Source organism: Lygodium microphyllum, chromosome 9 (genome assembly GCF_053477565.2).
Source record: "Lygodium microphyllum isolate KBCC chromosome 9, Lygodium_microphyllum_v1.1.10, whole genome shotgun sequence".
NCBI lineage: Eukaryota > Viridiplantae > Streptophyta > Polypodiopsida > Schizaeales > Lygodiaceae > Lygodium > Lygodium microphyllum.
Window position 1 is genome coordinate 10,510,601 of NC_141143.1, and position 15,470 is coordinate 10,526,070.

Consider the following 15,470-nt stretch of genomic DNA (forward strand, 5'->3'; position numbering starts at 1 on the left):
GTTTTGGCAGGCATAAACTTGTCCTGGAGAAACTGACAGATCATCTTCCATACAGGATCAGTGATCATAGAAAAGGAAACTCCTGAAGAGTTAATCACCTTCTTAACATCCAACATTTCCCTTGTCTGCTTTTGCAACAGCTTCAGAATCTCTTCATTAGAGAAAAGCTGACGAGGGGTAACAAAAGGGTCACCTTTGGAGGGAAGAGACAGAGCCTTCCCTAGGCCTCGAGGCGTCAAAGTCATAGAAATTCCCTGGACTAGTCCTGTCTTCTTGTTGTAGGAGGCCAGAAACTCATCACATAACGACGGATCCTCTGGAAGCAATGGAAAAGAAGTAGCCACAAAAGCAGCAAGTCCCGCCTTTGTGAGAGGCTAAAAAATAAGTAGGGAAGAGTAATCCCTACTAACTAATGGGACGTACTGGATAGGGGGAGGAGCATAAGAAGGCGCCATTCAGATGGTTACACACACACCACAAACACAGACAATCAAGGAGAATGCCTGGAAAGCAACAGACAAAAAACCAAGGATAAGAGAACAACCAAAACAATAAAACGTGACTCGACCAACTAATCCCAAGCAAACCACAACCTAGAAAAAATTCGACATGACCCTGAGACAAATGCGACCGAAAGCTTCATGCTATGCATCAGACAAACACCCAGAACCCCGTATCAGGCAATAAAAGAAAAAACGGCATACCGTACCCTTAACCGTAACAAAGACAAGAAACCAAATCATCACCACATCCGACACATATCAAGACTACATCGTTGATAAACCAGTGTTTGACCAGGGAAATAACTCTAATGACTGCGCATACCCATCCCACGAAACGGTTCATTAAAAAGGGGAATTAAGTGCAGTGAGGGGGGATTAATTTAATGAAAGGTTGATTTTAAGAAATTATTAAGAAATGGGTGAATTTTTATTAAGTGATAAACCTTAGCAAGAAAACGACGGTTCCTTATTATAAATTTAAGTACCAATTATTAGGTGAAAACGGTGCTTTAATTCAAATCCCGGACTTCGATACCGAGACTGGGTCTCTAAATGCAAGTTCATTGATTACAAATTAAGGTGATGTGGAGCGCTTTTTTGCCAGCGCGTGCTCTTGTGACGGCTGGTTTATTTTAATTAAAAATTAAAGTGCCTCTATAACGCACGTAGCGCGTGCTAAGTGAACGGCTGGTTTATTTTAATTAAAAAAGTATGTGTGTGTAGCGCGAATGCGCGTGGAAACTGTGGGTGAATTAATAGTGCATTTTAACAATTAAGTTGCGATTAAGGGGGAAATGAAAATAAATAAAACACATAAAATAAATACCTGGAAGGGGTGTGTATGTAATGCAGAAATGCGCACGGAAGAGTCCCCCAAAAGAAGTGAATCCAGTAAAGGAAAAGTAAAGACCACTAACAAAACAACAAAGACAACACCTTAACGGGTTTGTTGATTTTTCTTTTTTTGTTTTGTAATTTTGGTAATTTGTGATTATTTATGGTTGGTTTTTGTTTTGGTGGTAGTTTTGTGTTTTTTTTTGTGTTCTTTTTAAAAAAAATATGTTTCTAATAATAATAATAATAATAATAATATCAAGATATATAGCACATGAATATGTGATGAAGGGAAAAAATGAAAATTCATCCATGGAGGAAATATCCACAATTTAGGGTAAGAAAATAAGATGGGGATTTTTATGGTTAATTTTTGTTTGTTGGTTAATTTTGGGATAAATTGGAAAATATTGAATTGTCAGAAATTTTGGGGTGGAAAATTTCCAGCTGACAAATTTCCAAAAATTGGCAAAAAGCGAAGGGAAATTTTAGATTTTTTTTTTGATTTTTTATTGAATGGAAATTAATTGATAAATTAATTAAATCAGGAAAATCAGCTTAGTCTGGTAAGTAAGTTGAAATTAAGTTAGCTAAGTCCGGTTAGTCTGTGTAAGTCATGTAAGTCAGACTAAGGCAAGTCAGGTTAGTCAAAGGAAACTAGGATAGTGTGGGGTAGTCAGATAAGTCAGTTAGGGGGACTAAGTCAGTGGAGACTAACCTAAAGGGGGTTAGTTAACCTAAGTTGCGTTAGGGTTAGGTTAGGGTTAGGGACCTAACTAGGATGAGGGGGAACTAACCTAACTAGGGTTAGTTAGGTGGGGGTGAGGTTAGGTTTACAAACCTAACTAGGGTTAGTGGGAACTAACCTAACTAGGGTTAGTTAGGTGGGGGTGAGGTTAGGTTTACTAACCTAACTAGGGTTAGTGGGATGAGTTAATGATGGTTAAGGTAAGTGAATTAGGATTAGTTAATGCTAAGTAGGGTTAGTTAAGTTAACCTACCTGGGGTAACAGGGAGGAAGGAGGAGGAGGGGGAAGAGGAGGAAGAAGAGGAAGGAGAAAGGGGGAAGAGGTGGTGGCTTCTGGCGTCAGCGGGGAGACCAGGCGGCGGCGGCTCCAGACGACGGCGAGACAGTGGAGTCGGCGGCGACTCCTGCAGACGGCAGCGGCGGCTCCAGACCAGCAGGGCGGCGTTGTCGGGCGGCACGGCAACAATGCGGGCGGCAGTTGCGTTGGCGTGGACGGGCGGCGGCAGGGCAGCGGGTCGGCGGCCAGGAGACGGGGGAGATGGGGGGGAAGTGGGGGAAGGGGGGAAGGAGGGGAAACAGGGCGGGGGAAGGAAGGAGAAGTTGGGGAAGGAAGGAGCAAGGAGGGAGGCAGGGCGGGAGGGAGAAGAAGGGGAGGTGGGGGGGAAGAAGGAAGGAGGGAAGGAGAAGAGGTGGGGGGAGGAAGAGGGAAGGAGAAGAAAGGGGAGGGCGGATGAAGGAAGAAGAAGGGGAGGGGATGGAGGAGGGAAGGAGGACGGTTGCAGGTGGGAGGAGGAAGCAGGCGGGAGGACCGGGGAGAGAGAAAGAGGGGAGAGGAAGAAGAAGAAAGAGAGAGAGGGAAAGAGAGAGGGGAAGAGGAAGGGTAGTTGGGAGGGGAGGGGTCCGTTGGGGGAAGGGAAGGGTGAAAAAGAAAAAGGAAAAAATAAAATAAAATAAAAATTAATTAATTTTATAAAAGAAAGGAAAACAAAAGAAGAGGTGAGACGCCTCTGTCCCGCGCGCATGCGCGGGGCAGGGGTAAAAAAATTTGCGGTGACGGGAGGGAAAGGACGCCGGGATGCAGGGACGGAGCACGCGGACACGACCGGGGCGCATTAAGACGCGTAAAATTGAAAAAGGGCGCGTTCACGCACAGGACGGGCGCGCGAAAACACATAAAAATAAAGAAAATTTAATAACTCCCAATCCGGACGTCAAAACGAAATAGCGTAAAAACAAAAAGTGGGCGGGAAAATAGGGGGAAGACAGAGAAAATATACGACGGAGGGTCCGGGAGGGGTAAAGGGCGGTCACGTGCAAAAAACACAAAAAACGAACCAAAAAACGCAATTAAAAATTAATATCGGGAGATCCGTGTATCGGAATGAGGTCCAGAAAGAAGAAAAATGACACAAAAAGACGTGCCCGACAATCCTATCACATCAAAACATAATTCCAACGGAGATAAGATGCGTTCACGTGGGAAAAACCCAAAAAAAAACCCGAAAATGGGATCGAAAATTAATATCGGACGAACTGTTCACCGGAAGGACATGCAGTAAGAAGGAAAAATGTCCGTAGGAAGGAGTGACACAGGGTTATCACGTTAAACTGCAGTTCCGGTGGAAGTAGGAGGGGTTCACATGCGAAAGACTCCAAAAATACACCCGAAAACTCACAGAAAAAGTAATAAGTAAAAATCCGAAAGTCGAAAGAGGGGGGGAGGAAAAAGGAAAAAGGTGGGGAAAGACACAAGGGACACAGCTGTCAAATCAAATTGGAATTCCGATGCAAAGAGGCAGGTTCACATGGAAAAAGGTCAAAAAGACGCACGAAAGAGTCTTAAAAACCCGAAAAATTAATATTGGACAAACCGTGTATCGGAATGACATGGCGTAAAAATGAAAAATGTCAGGGGAAAAGTGGTTGGCAGGGCTATGACGTTAGATCACGGTTCCAAAGCAAGCAAAGCGCGTTCACATGGAAAATCGACTAATTTGCACAAAATGCTTCAAAAATTAATAACTCAAAAACCGTATACCAAAACAGGGGTAGGTAAAAAGGAAAAATGGTCAGTTCAGAGGGAGGAACAAGGTTATAAGGTTTTTTTTGGACTTCGGTGAACGTAGGGTGCATTCACATGGTAGGACCTCAAAAGCAAGGAATGAAGGAAAACTGCAAGGGAACAGCCCCAAGGGTGGGGGGAACATAAACGGGTGGGTGGGAAGGGACCCCATCAGGGTAACAGCAAGTCATGGCATAAAGGCATGAGCAGGTTAAGGCATATACAGAGGGGTAGGCAATGTAGACGTGCAGGGACGCGTCCCTACGCTTAAGACCTTAACATATAGGGTTAACCGAGCAACAGGGACCTAGGACCAGCCACAGACCATCCACTAACGTCCCCACACTTAAAACATGAACGTCACTGAGAAACCAAAGTGGGAGGGTTAGAAAAACTTGGCCCATTTCGTCAAGAAGCAAGGTTGAGTGTCGATGGCACGTCCAGTGTTGTTGTCGGCTTCTGGAGGTACCAAGGCATCTTCGCTGTACACGTCCTTCATAGCAGGGACTGCACGGCAGCACCCAGGGAGGTAGGTGATGGAAGGAATTGCAGGAAATGTATCGATGATGAGGGATATTGCACTCCATTCACAATCACTCATATGGAATGAAAGAACAGTCACTCACCCCATGACTCATATCACTCGAGGAAGAATGATTAAAACCCATAACTCATACCCGGTTGAGGAATCAACAGGGGAATGGTGCAGAAGGAGTATGCTAGGGTGCACAGTTGATGGTGCATTAGTGCGTCCAACCCGTCTGGCATAAGTGCAAGGAGGAAGGCAAGGGAGCTTTATAGTGCAGTGTACAGAACAAGGTGACGTGTCTTGTGATGACGGCAAAGACCCATCCCGTGGGTGCATAGGGAAATGGGAACATACCTGACTCCAAGTGTCGTAACGTCCCTCAATCTCACCTCTCGGTAATTGATTAAAGAAATTCCAGTCACACTTAGCACACCCTATGTCTCACTCTCTGTTGATAGTTACAGGAGGGCAGCCCGTTCCTGAAACCCATTGATATTATCCTCATAGTCACTTGTGCAAAGGTTGTATGCCTTGTGCGCATTTGATGGTGCAACGGTGCATCCCGCCCTGTGCCGGCATACGGTGCGAGAAGGAAGGCCAGGGAGCCTTATAGTGTAGTGCACATAACAAATTGTGCTTTGTGCATTGAGAGGCCCATCCCGTGCGTGCAACACTGCATTCACACTTCTCACCTCTCATTCGATTTGAAGGGAAAAGACTAGTCTCTCGCCCCACCCTCTGTCTCACTCGTTGTTGATAGTTACAAAGGGCAACCCATACTCACTTTCCCATCCGGTTAGGATGAAAGCTCACGTCACTCGATTGTTTGTTGACGAAGATCGCGTCGTTAGTGTTGTTGAAGAGGCGTACCCAGGGAGGTAGCCATCAAATCGAACGTTGTGTTAGATAGGACATGTCGTCTGCGAGAGGACATGTAGACACTTTGTAGAAAGACCCAGGACACAGCGTACCAAGGGAGGTAGCTTCGGAACTGGATCCTGGAGATTTCAATTAATGAATCCACTTTCTGGACTGCTGGGTGTTGCCACCTTTTCCACAGCCAGCTTCTCGCCCAAGGGTGTTTATCACCTTTTCTTGGAACGAGGCCTGCTATGACAGGGAATTTCTTCCTTTTCTCTCATAACAGTTTTTTTTTTTTTGTTCTTGTTTTCCCCTATTCCCGAGGGTGTTTCCACCTTTTCCCGAAGAATAGGTCGGCATGACAGGGACCTAAGTCCTTTTCTCCCATGACCGATATGTTTTTTTTTTTCTCTCGTTCTTTCTTTTTTTTTCTCTCTCTCTTCGAATTGAGCAAGGGAATGGTAGAAAGACCATTTGTCAGAACCAATCTCGCCACTGTCGCTGGTGGAAAATAGAAGATAAGAGATCAAGGCTGGAAGGGGGGTTTGAGGGGACAGAGGGTTGCGTCCACTTCATCAGGAGTGACTGAAGAACGGCTATCAAAAGTAGCATCATAAGAAGTACAGTGCCGCACCAATGAGGGAAAAGATCAAGTGACCGTAATTGTCAAGATCCCCAAGGAGGGAAGTACTTCTTCAGGCGATATCCATTAATCAGAAAGGGATCATCAGAGGCATCCATGGTCTGCACTTGGACAGAGCCATTAGGGTTGACGGCAAGTACCTTATAGGGGCCCATCCACTGCTGTTGGAGCTTTCCAGGAAACTTTCCAAATCGTGAATCATAGGCTAGGACCAAATTACCTTCTTTGAACTCCTTGTGCTTGATGAAGCTGTCATGGTAAGCCTTGCGTCAAGCTTGCGTGGCTTCCATGCACTGTAGAGCCATCCTGCGAATTTCGTCCAAACATTCCAGATGCAAGAGACGGCGTTGCAGTGAATCATCGTCCCCCAAACGCTCTTTGATAGCCACTCTCAAAGAGGGTAGTTCCAGTTCAACAGGGCAAACAGCTTCTATACCATACACCAGCTGGAAAGGTGTCTGTCCTGTTGCTGCTTTATGGGAGGTTCTCTACGCCCAGAGGGCCTCTGTAAGTCAATCATCCCAATCACGACGATGTGCGGTAATCGTTCTTGTCAGAATCGAGCAGAGGATGCGATTGGTGACTTCGACTTGGCCGTTGGCTCTGGGGTAATAAGGAGTGGACTTGCGATGGCGGATCTTATACAACTCTGTCAATTCTTCCATGACTTTATTAATAAAATGAGTGCCTCTATCACTTACCAGCTCTAAGGGACTGCCAAAACGGGTGATGATATTCTCGTACATGAATAGGGCCACGGTGTTACCATCGTCCCGCTTTAGAGCTTTAGCTTCACACCACTTTGTAACATAATCCGTACATACGAGGATGTATCGGTTCTGTTTCCTTCGGGTAGGCGGATCGATCGGACCTACGAAGTCGATGCCCCACTTCTCAAAAGGCTTCAGGGGAAGGATAGGTTGCAGTGGCATGGCACTTGTCTTTGTGGGTTTCCCCATTCTCTGACAAGCATCACATCTTTTACAGTAATCATAGGCATCCTTGTGGATGGTAGGCCACCAATATCCTGTTAGCAGAGCCTTCCTGGCTGTAGCTTCTTCTGCAAAGTGGCCTCCACATGGCTCGTCATGGAAAGCCTTCAGAACAATCCCAATCTCATTTCCTACAACACATCTTCTGAGCAGTTCATCTTTGCCTTTCTTGTACAGTGCACCGCCTAGTAGGGTGTAAGGGGCTGAATCTAGCATGAGCTTCTTCCTTTCCCGACTAGAAATGCTAGGAGGGTACTGCTGGGTTGCCAGCAGATTGGCAATGTCTGCATACCAGGGAGTTACAGTTTCTACCAAGAATAGGGAAGCATCAAGGAGGTCTGGGTCATCCTGCTCCTCGTCTGCAGTTTGTGGGATATGCGACAGATGATCAGCCAGAACATGGGAACGACCAGGCTTAGTAATCACCTCAAAGTCGAACTCCTGAAATAGAAGGAGCCATCTCATCATTCATCCTTTCACATCCGCTTTGTTCATCAAGAAGGACAGGGCCTCATGATCCACATAAAACTTAAAGTGGGTGGACAGGAGGTAGTGGCGAAACTTCTCTAGGGCAAACACCATTGCCAAGCACTCCAGCTTTGTCACTGTATAGTTCCATTCCCTATCAGTGACTTTTCGGCTTGCATAATAGATCGGTTGATCCAGCTTCGAGGAATCCTTTTGGCAGAGAACTGTGCCTAAGCCTTCAATTGATGCATCAGTGTGTACATGAAACTCTTTCGTCCAATCAGGAGGTTGCAGAATGGGTTCCTCAATCAGACACTGCTTTAGAGTGTGGAAGGATTTGTCACATTCTTCCGTCCAAGTAAACTCTGCATCTTTCCTCAGAAGCTTGTGCAAGGAGGTTGTTTGCAAAATGAGCTATGAACCTTCTGTAGTAACCCACATGGCCTAAGAATCCCCTCAACTGTTTGAGGTTGGTGGGTGCGGTCAAAGCTGCGATCTTTTCGATCTTTGCAGGGTCTATTGATATCCCTTGTGCAGAGACAATGTGGCCCAACAGGACTCCAGAAGAGACCCCAAAGATGCATTTGTCGGGATTGAGGGAAATCCCATACTCCCGGCATCGGTCAAAACATTGTTCCAGGTGTTCCCAGTGTTCACGGATCAAACTATAGACGCAGAAGTCATCCAAATATACCTCAATAAAGTCGTGTAGATGATTTTGAAATGCGGCCATCATGACTCGCTGGAAAGTAGCAGGGGCATTGGAGAGACCAAATGGCATCACTCGGTAAGCGTAGGTCCCCCATTCTGTGGTGAAGGTTGTTTTGGATTGGTCCTCTTCTGCGATTTGGACTTGGTTGTATCCGCTGAATCCATCCAGAAGGGAATAAAGCTCATGTCCTGCCACTGTGTCCAACAGTTGGTGTGTGAAAGGGATAGGAAAGTGATCCTTCTTCATCTTGGAATTAAGCTTTCGGAAATCCACAAATATTTGCAATTTGCCATTCTTCTTGGGTACAACCACGATGGGTGAAACCCATTCACTATTTGCCACTGGATAGATGAACTCGGCTTCTAGAAGCTTCAGCAGCTCTGCTTTCACCAATGTGGAATAATTCGGGTTCATTCACCTCTATCGTTGCCGTACTGGCTTGGCATCAGGCTCCAAGTCAATATGATGTTGACATATTGTGGGATCAATCCCCTTTAAGTCTTTATAGGACCATGCAAACACGTCCAAATTTTCTTTCAACAAGTTGTACAAGGTTGACAACTCCTCTTCTGGGAGGCTGCTACCCACCTTCAAGTGGTGTTCAGTGCCATCTGCATCCACAAAGGTTAACTGCCTTTCACCTTCTACTTCACGGATGAAGGTCCCACGGACTGCTTCTGGATACAGATCCGACTCCTTCAAGGGAGTGGTGTCCTCTTCTGATGTCCCACTAGAACCAACTTCTTCTTTTGGTGGAGACTTAGGTTGCTCCTTAAGATGTTGAAATGGGATTAGAGCCGTTTCGGGTTTGGTTTCAAAATTAATTACCTCTTGGCTTGAAGACTCCTCTTCTGAAGATGACACATCCAGGAACGTCACATAATAAGGACCCTCTAATGCCTGCTGGGTTTGTGGGACTGGTGCTTGTTGGCACGGTGCATCATCATCATCTTCCTTCGGCAAGGATGGGTTAGGACGGCATGAGCCACTGCTAAAAGATGGCTTGTTCTTCTTAATCCATTTCTTATAAAGATTTTGCATGTGAGAAGATCCATTTACCAGACCAAATGGTACCATTGTCATGCTGTCCCATAGCATGAGCTCATCTGCTTCTGATGCTTCTGGAACTGCTTCTTCAAATGTATCCTCTGCAGGTGGGATAGATTCTTCTGGCTCACTTTCATAACCTTCTTCGTCCATATCATATTCATCCTCTTCTGTCTCTGTCTCTGTCTCTGCTTCTGCTTCTGCTTCTGTCTTTGTAGGAGCTCTGTAAGAGAAGAACATGTTTTCTATTTCATCTTCTGCCTCTGACTTGGCTTCTGCTATGGCCATGTAACTAGGAGAGCAATACATCCATGCTTCTATCTCACTATCAAAAGTGATTTCAGAAGTCATTCCCGGTTCAGGCAGGAAGTATTCACCCATTGATAATGGCTTTGCTTCTTTTGGAAGTTGGCTTATAGTATCCACTATTAAGGAACGTGCCACTATTTTGTTGGGAAGGATCTGTTTGACAGCATCTTCATTTGCTGATGTTGCATCCGTAGCCTCATTAGGGGAGTCAGAAGATAATTCCAAGGAGGTGGATCCATGTCCTTTTTGAGAACCATATAGCTTCAGCACCACTTTGTTGGGCCCTCTACCCAAGGTCAAGGTTCCTTTGAACCAATCCATCCTTGCTCGGGCTTCAAAAAGCCATGGTCTGCCCAGTAACAGAGGATAGAATGTGCCATAAGAGTTTGGCTTCACCACCAGATAGGTTAGCCAATAATCTTTTCCAGCCATTGTAGTCTTCACATATGGGAGAACGCCCAAAGGCTTGATCCTACTCTGATCCGCCAGTCTGATGAGCCATTGGGTGGATTGCACACCTTGTAGGCCTAGATCCTTCATTGTCACATCCATCATAATGTTCACTGATGAACCACCATCAATCAGTGCATTTGTAATAAAGCAACCTTCTATCCACACGCCAGTCTCTAGAGTACCCGGATCTAGAAAGGCGTTAGCTACGTCCACTTCTTTGACAAGCTCTGAAGCTTTGTTGGACTTTGTTGCTGTTGAGGGAGCAATCCTTAAACCACGTCTCCTTGTCAGTATACTTTTGAACCTTTTTCGGCAACTGGGAGACAACATCAATAATTTTCGGAATGTGAGATTTGGTCTAAAGGTATCTAGATCTCTGACCAGATCGTATTCCTTAATAGGATCCACTGGCTTCTCTAACCGGTTAGGGAATGGGGCAACACCCATTTTCATTTTCCCTCTTTCTTCCAACAGAGGCATCATGGGAACTTCTTCTTTCATTTGTGGCACCTCCTCCTCTTATGTATCCTGGACCTCTGGTCCTGTCTCTGTAACTGTCTGTGGCACTATAGTGCTCTGTACGGCACTGTCAGGCTCTGTTCTGTTCTGTTCTTCTGGTGGAAGATTGAACTTCACTGTTCTGGCAGGAGGGTTATTTTCTTTCTGGATAGGTGGTTCCTTCTGCTTTGCACGCGTGATGGCAGCAACTTCCAATTCCACTAAATTGGAGGTAGGCTCTTGAGCCTTGGCCGGACTATCAGTAGCACTGTTTTTCAATGGGGCTGGGCTTGGACAATCTTTTGCAGTGTGGCCTTCTCCTTTGCATCGACTGCATAAGGGCTTGTAATCCACTGACCTTCTAGGATTTGGACAATTTGGTGAGATGTGTCCCTTTTCTCCACATCTATAACACTCCACTTCTGATCTCTGACCACCGCCAGACTGTCTTCCTCTGTAACTTTGAGAGGGAAATCTTCTGGGTCCGAAATTAGGACCAAACTCTCTAGGCTTGGGTCCAATATCCTGTGTTGTCATTTTGAATTCCAACAAGTTGAATCTTGCATCTTCTTCCTTCCTTCTCCTATCATGCATCTCCTTCAGAGAGAAAATGTCCTCTGTATGGTTCTTTCGTAAATAGTAGGAACAGAAGGCTCCAAGAATGGTTGGTTTACGTGTACATTCAGTGGCTAAATGGCCTGCTTGATGACACTTACCACACCAAGTATTTGACCGCATCACATCTCTTCTTGCTCCTGCAACGTTGGATATGCTAGCGGTATTAACCTTCAGCGTCTGTAGCTGCTCTGTAATCACATCCATCAACTCCTTTTTGATGTTTGCAACTGAGTTGGATAAGTAATCCTTCAAGCTTTCTCCTCCTGAGGTACTGGCAAGAGGGTTTTGAGGAGTCTCTGTAATCACTGCATAAACCGGTTGGGCTGGTACAGAGGGGTCTCTGTTCTGGTTCTGATTCAGAGCTCTTGTTTGAACTGTTGGCTGTTGGCTCCAGTTGGTAGGATTCCACTGTTGCTGTGCTGATTTGGCATTGAGAAAATTGGTTGGGACCATTGTTGTTGTGGTTGAACCATCATTTGAGGCATGGATTGTGGCCACTGTGGATTTGGTGCACTGTACTGTGATACCGGGGGCATCTGTTGGTAAGGGTAGAGAATAGTCCTTGGGACTGCATTTGGTGGATACATCATTCCTGGCATCAGAGGAGGTAGGACTCCTCTTCCTATATTCATCGCTAATCTAGCTTCCACTTCATCGTACAGTCTTGCACCTTTTGTTGTAGCATGCAGTGTGGCTGGTCTTTGCAGCTCCACAAACTTACGGACTTCTGGTTGTAATCCTTTGAGAAACACCCCCTTCTGAATGCCATCATCTAGATTATGGTTAGTCCATCTCTTCACGATGGATTCCATTCGTGAGACATAAGCTTCCACTCTTTCTCCAGAAGACTGACTTAGGTTCATAAATTCCTCTCTCATCCGCTCTTCAAAACCTTCACGCCTGAATTTAGTGAGGAAGGCCAACTTCAGGTCGTCCCATGTGCCAAAAGTTCCTGTTGCTTGTCTCTCATACCACTGAAACGTCGTGCTCTTGAAAGTGGCGGGGAATATTGCTAACCAATGCTCAGGGGTTCTGGCATTGTTAGCTACACATGCTACCATAAACTCTGCTACATGAAGATCAGGGTCTTCATTGTACTCTCCCTTAAAAATTGGCAATGGGACTACATTCGCTGGCCTGTCATCAATATTTCCAGGACGGATTTGGCTTGGAAGTGGACCTCCAGCAGGAGGAGGAAGGGCTTGATGTGCCATTGGGGCTTCTGTAAAGAGTTCCTCAAGGGCGTCAAAGGCGGCTTCTGCTGCGAGCTCGTTCTCAGCCTTGATTTTTGCTTTCTCTCTTCTTACGTACCTCTGGACTTGTTCTAACGCTTGCCTCTTTATTGCGTCATTCATCAGGGGTGTGGCTCCACTATGTTGTTAGTGCTCCATAGAGGGTTAACAGAAGGCTTCAGTCTCTGGAGGACTTCCTTGCCAACATTTCTTCTACTTCTTTGTTTTCAACGTCCCTGAATTCTACTTTCATTCCACTGCACAGAGGAAGGTATTTGGTTCTGAAGGTGTCAAAATGCATACATCTAAGCATTGTGGTGGTGCCATCATCATAGTAATGCCAGCTTCTGATGGTCTCAACAGTGTATGTTGTGAAAAACACAGTGGGTTGCCAATTGAACAAATAGAATATTATCAGTATACCAAGCATCCCATGTATCTTGCTGTTGAGCGTCCACGAACAAATTCCAACTATTTTCCTTCTTGTCTTTGTGAACCTCTACAGACCAAGACTCCTGAAGCTTCTTCACAATCTCCCACTTAATGTTGTCTGGAAACTTCTCAATGAATGCCAAATCTTCCATTGATGGTCATTCTCTCTGTTTCTACTCTTCAGTTTATTTCCAAACAGTTTGCCACCAAGATGCAAGTTTCTGCTCCTTCAACAGGAAGAGGAAACTGTCCACCACATAGAGCATGCATCATGATGGTGATGTGTTTCCGCCATTGTGGGATGAACTTCTTGTGGAAAGTGGCTTTGATTATGAGGAATTCCAACTCTTCAGTGGAAGAAGGAACTTTACAAACATCCATTGAATTCTTCTCTTCTTGGCAATGCCATTTCCTTCATTTTCAACCTCTTTTGGTGCTTGTTGATGGCATGTTTCCCCGGCTGCGCACCGAAAACATGGAGCCCCAAGAGGAACACCAAGGAAAAGGGAATTCTCTTGCAAGAAAATCTATCTTGTAACATCAACAAACTTGTTTATCATGTTTTATATGATCACAATGAAAAAAAAAACACCAGGCACAACAAATCTTCATACAGCATCATGTAGATCTCCCACGGATTTGATAGAATCAACCATATTCTTCAATATCTTCACAAAATCCATCAATAGAACAAATAAAGCAAAGGAATACACCATCTCTGAATGGAAATACATCACATAGTATTCATCTTCAATATCTTCATAGTCTTCTCTCTCAATCTCTCATATACAATCACTTTGTTTTAGTAAAATTGGCTATCTCTGACTCTCTCTCTCTCTCTCCATCAATAATACATCATATCCTCACTAAAATCTCTCAAAAATCACTCTCAATAATCCTTCTTAGGTCGTGGATACCCCTCCCAAGAGGTATGTCTGATATGAAGAGTCACCAGAGCCACTACAGTGTCCTTTCATAGCTCACTACTGTCACTTCACTCTAGTCTTCACTTGAGTCTTCAGCAGCTACTTCTTCCACTTCTTTCAACTCTTTTGCACTTGTATTCACCTCTTCCCAAGGCTAGAAAACTTTCCCAAGCTACACTCTCATCCACCATAACACATACAGAAGCATACAGAACAGTCACAGAATAGTACCAGAACAGCTACAGTACAGAATAGAACAGAACAGAACAGAAACAGAGGCAGAGGCTCTACAGAAGACCTACAGAAGGTTATAGAAGGTCATCAAAACCACATAACTCATTCTCAAACCTTTCCAAACTTTCACAAACCATTCAATAAGCTTTCACAATATCTCAATCTTCATCAATCAATACTTCATCCCTCCTTACAGAAGACAATCAGAACAAAACAGACCAAAACAAAGCAAAACAGAAGGTATACAGAACCAATCAGAACCTATCAGAACATCACAGAACTACTAATAAACATCATAAACTTCCAAAACACAATCAATATCATCCAAAACACTCTCAAACCACTTCCAAATCAATCAATCATCTCATAAAATCAACCATTCAGCTCTCAAAAACAACAAAAATCAGCCAAAAAACAAGTCATTTCAACACTCAACAAACCTGCATCTCCCTTTCTCACATAAAGTGAGTGATCAGCATCAGAAACATAAAAGCCAATATTGAAAAGATACTCTCTGATCTTGTCAGACCATGCTCTAGGTGCTTGCTTGAGCCCATAGAGCACCTTCTTCAACCTGCACACATACGTGGGATGCTCTAAATCTTCATAACCTGCTAGCTGATCCATATACACTTCTTCCTGCAAATGACCATGCAAGAAGGCATTATTCACATCCATTTTTTGCAACCTCCAATCTTTGGCTGCTGCCAAATCAATCACACATTTGACAGTTGCCATCCGAGCAACTGGACTCAAGGTTTCATCATAATCTATGCCATATGTCTGAGCATAGCCTTTTGCAACCAGCCTAGCTTTGTACCTACTAATAGAACCATCAACATTGTGCTTAATCTTATACACCCACTTACATCCAATAGCTTTCTTGCCCTTTGGCAATGATACTAGATCCCAAGTCTTATTGGCCTCTAATGTAGCCATCTCCTCATCCATTGCTACATCCCAATGAGTATGACCAACATCATCCTCAAAACAAGTGGGCTCAACATCCTCAACTAGTTTCACCATATAAGCATAATGGCGAGCTGCATAACTTCAAAACCAAATCTTTTAAAAGGGTATCTCACCCTGCTAGACCTGCGTACCACTAGATCACTCAATGGAGTCATTGACGTGTGCTCTCTACACACCTAGAGTCCTCACTGAAGGAATGCCAAGCTCATCATCCAAGCTCTCTGAGCCACTGGAGTCTCCATCAAGAACTACATCAATGCCATTTGACACTTTATTCTTTCCTTTGTCTTTACCTGTAGTGCTACTAGATGCACCTGAAGATGTAGAGGTGCTTCTTAGTCTCCCAGACCAAGGACTACTAGATGATGTCTCTAGTCCACTAAGAGTCCGTAATTTT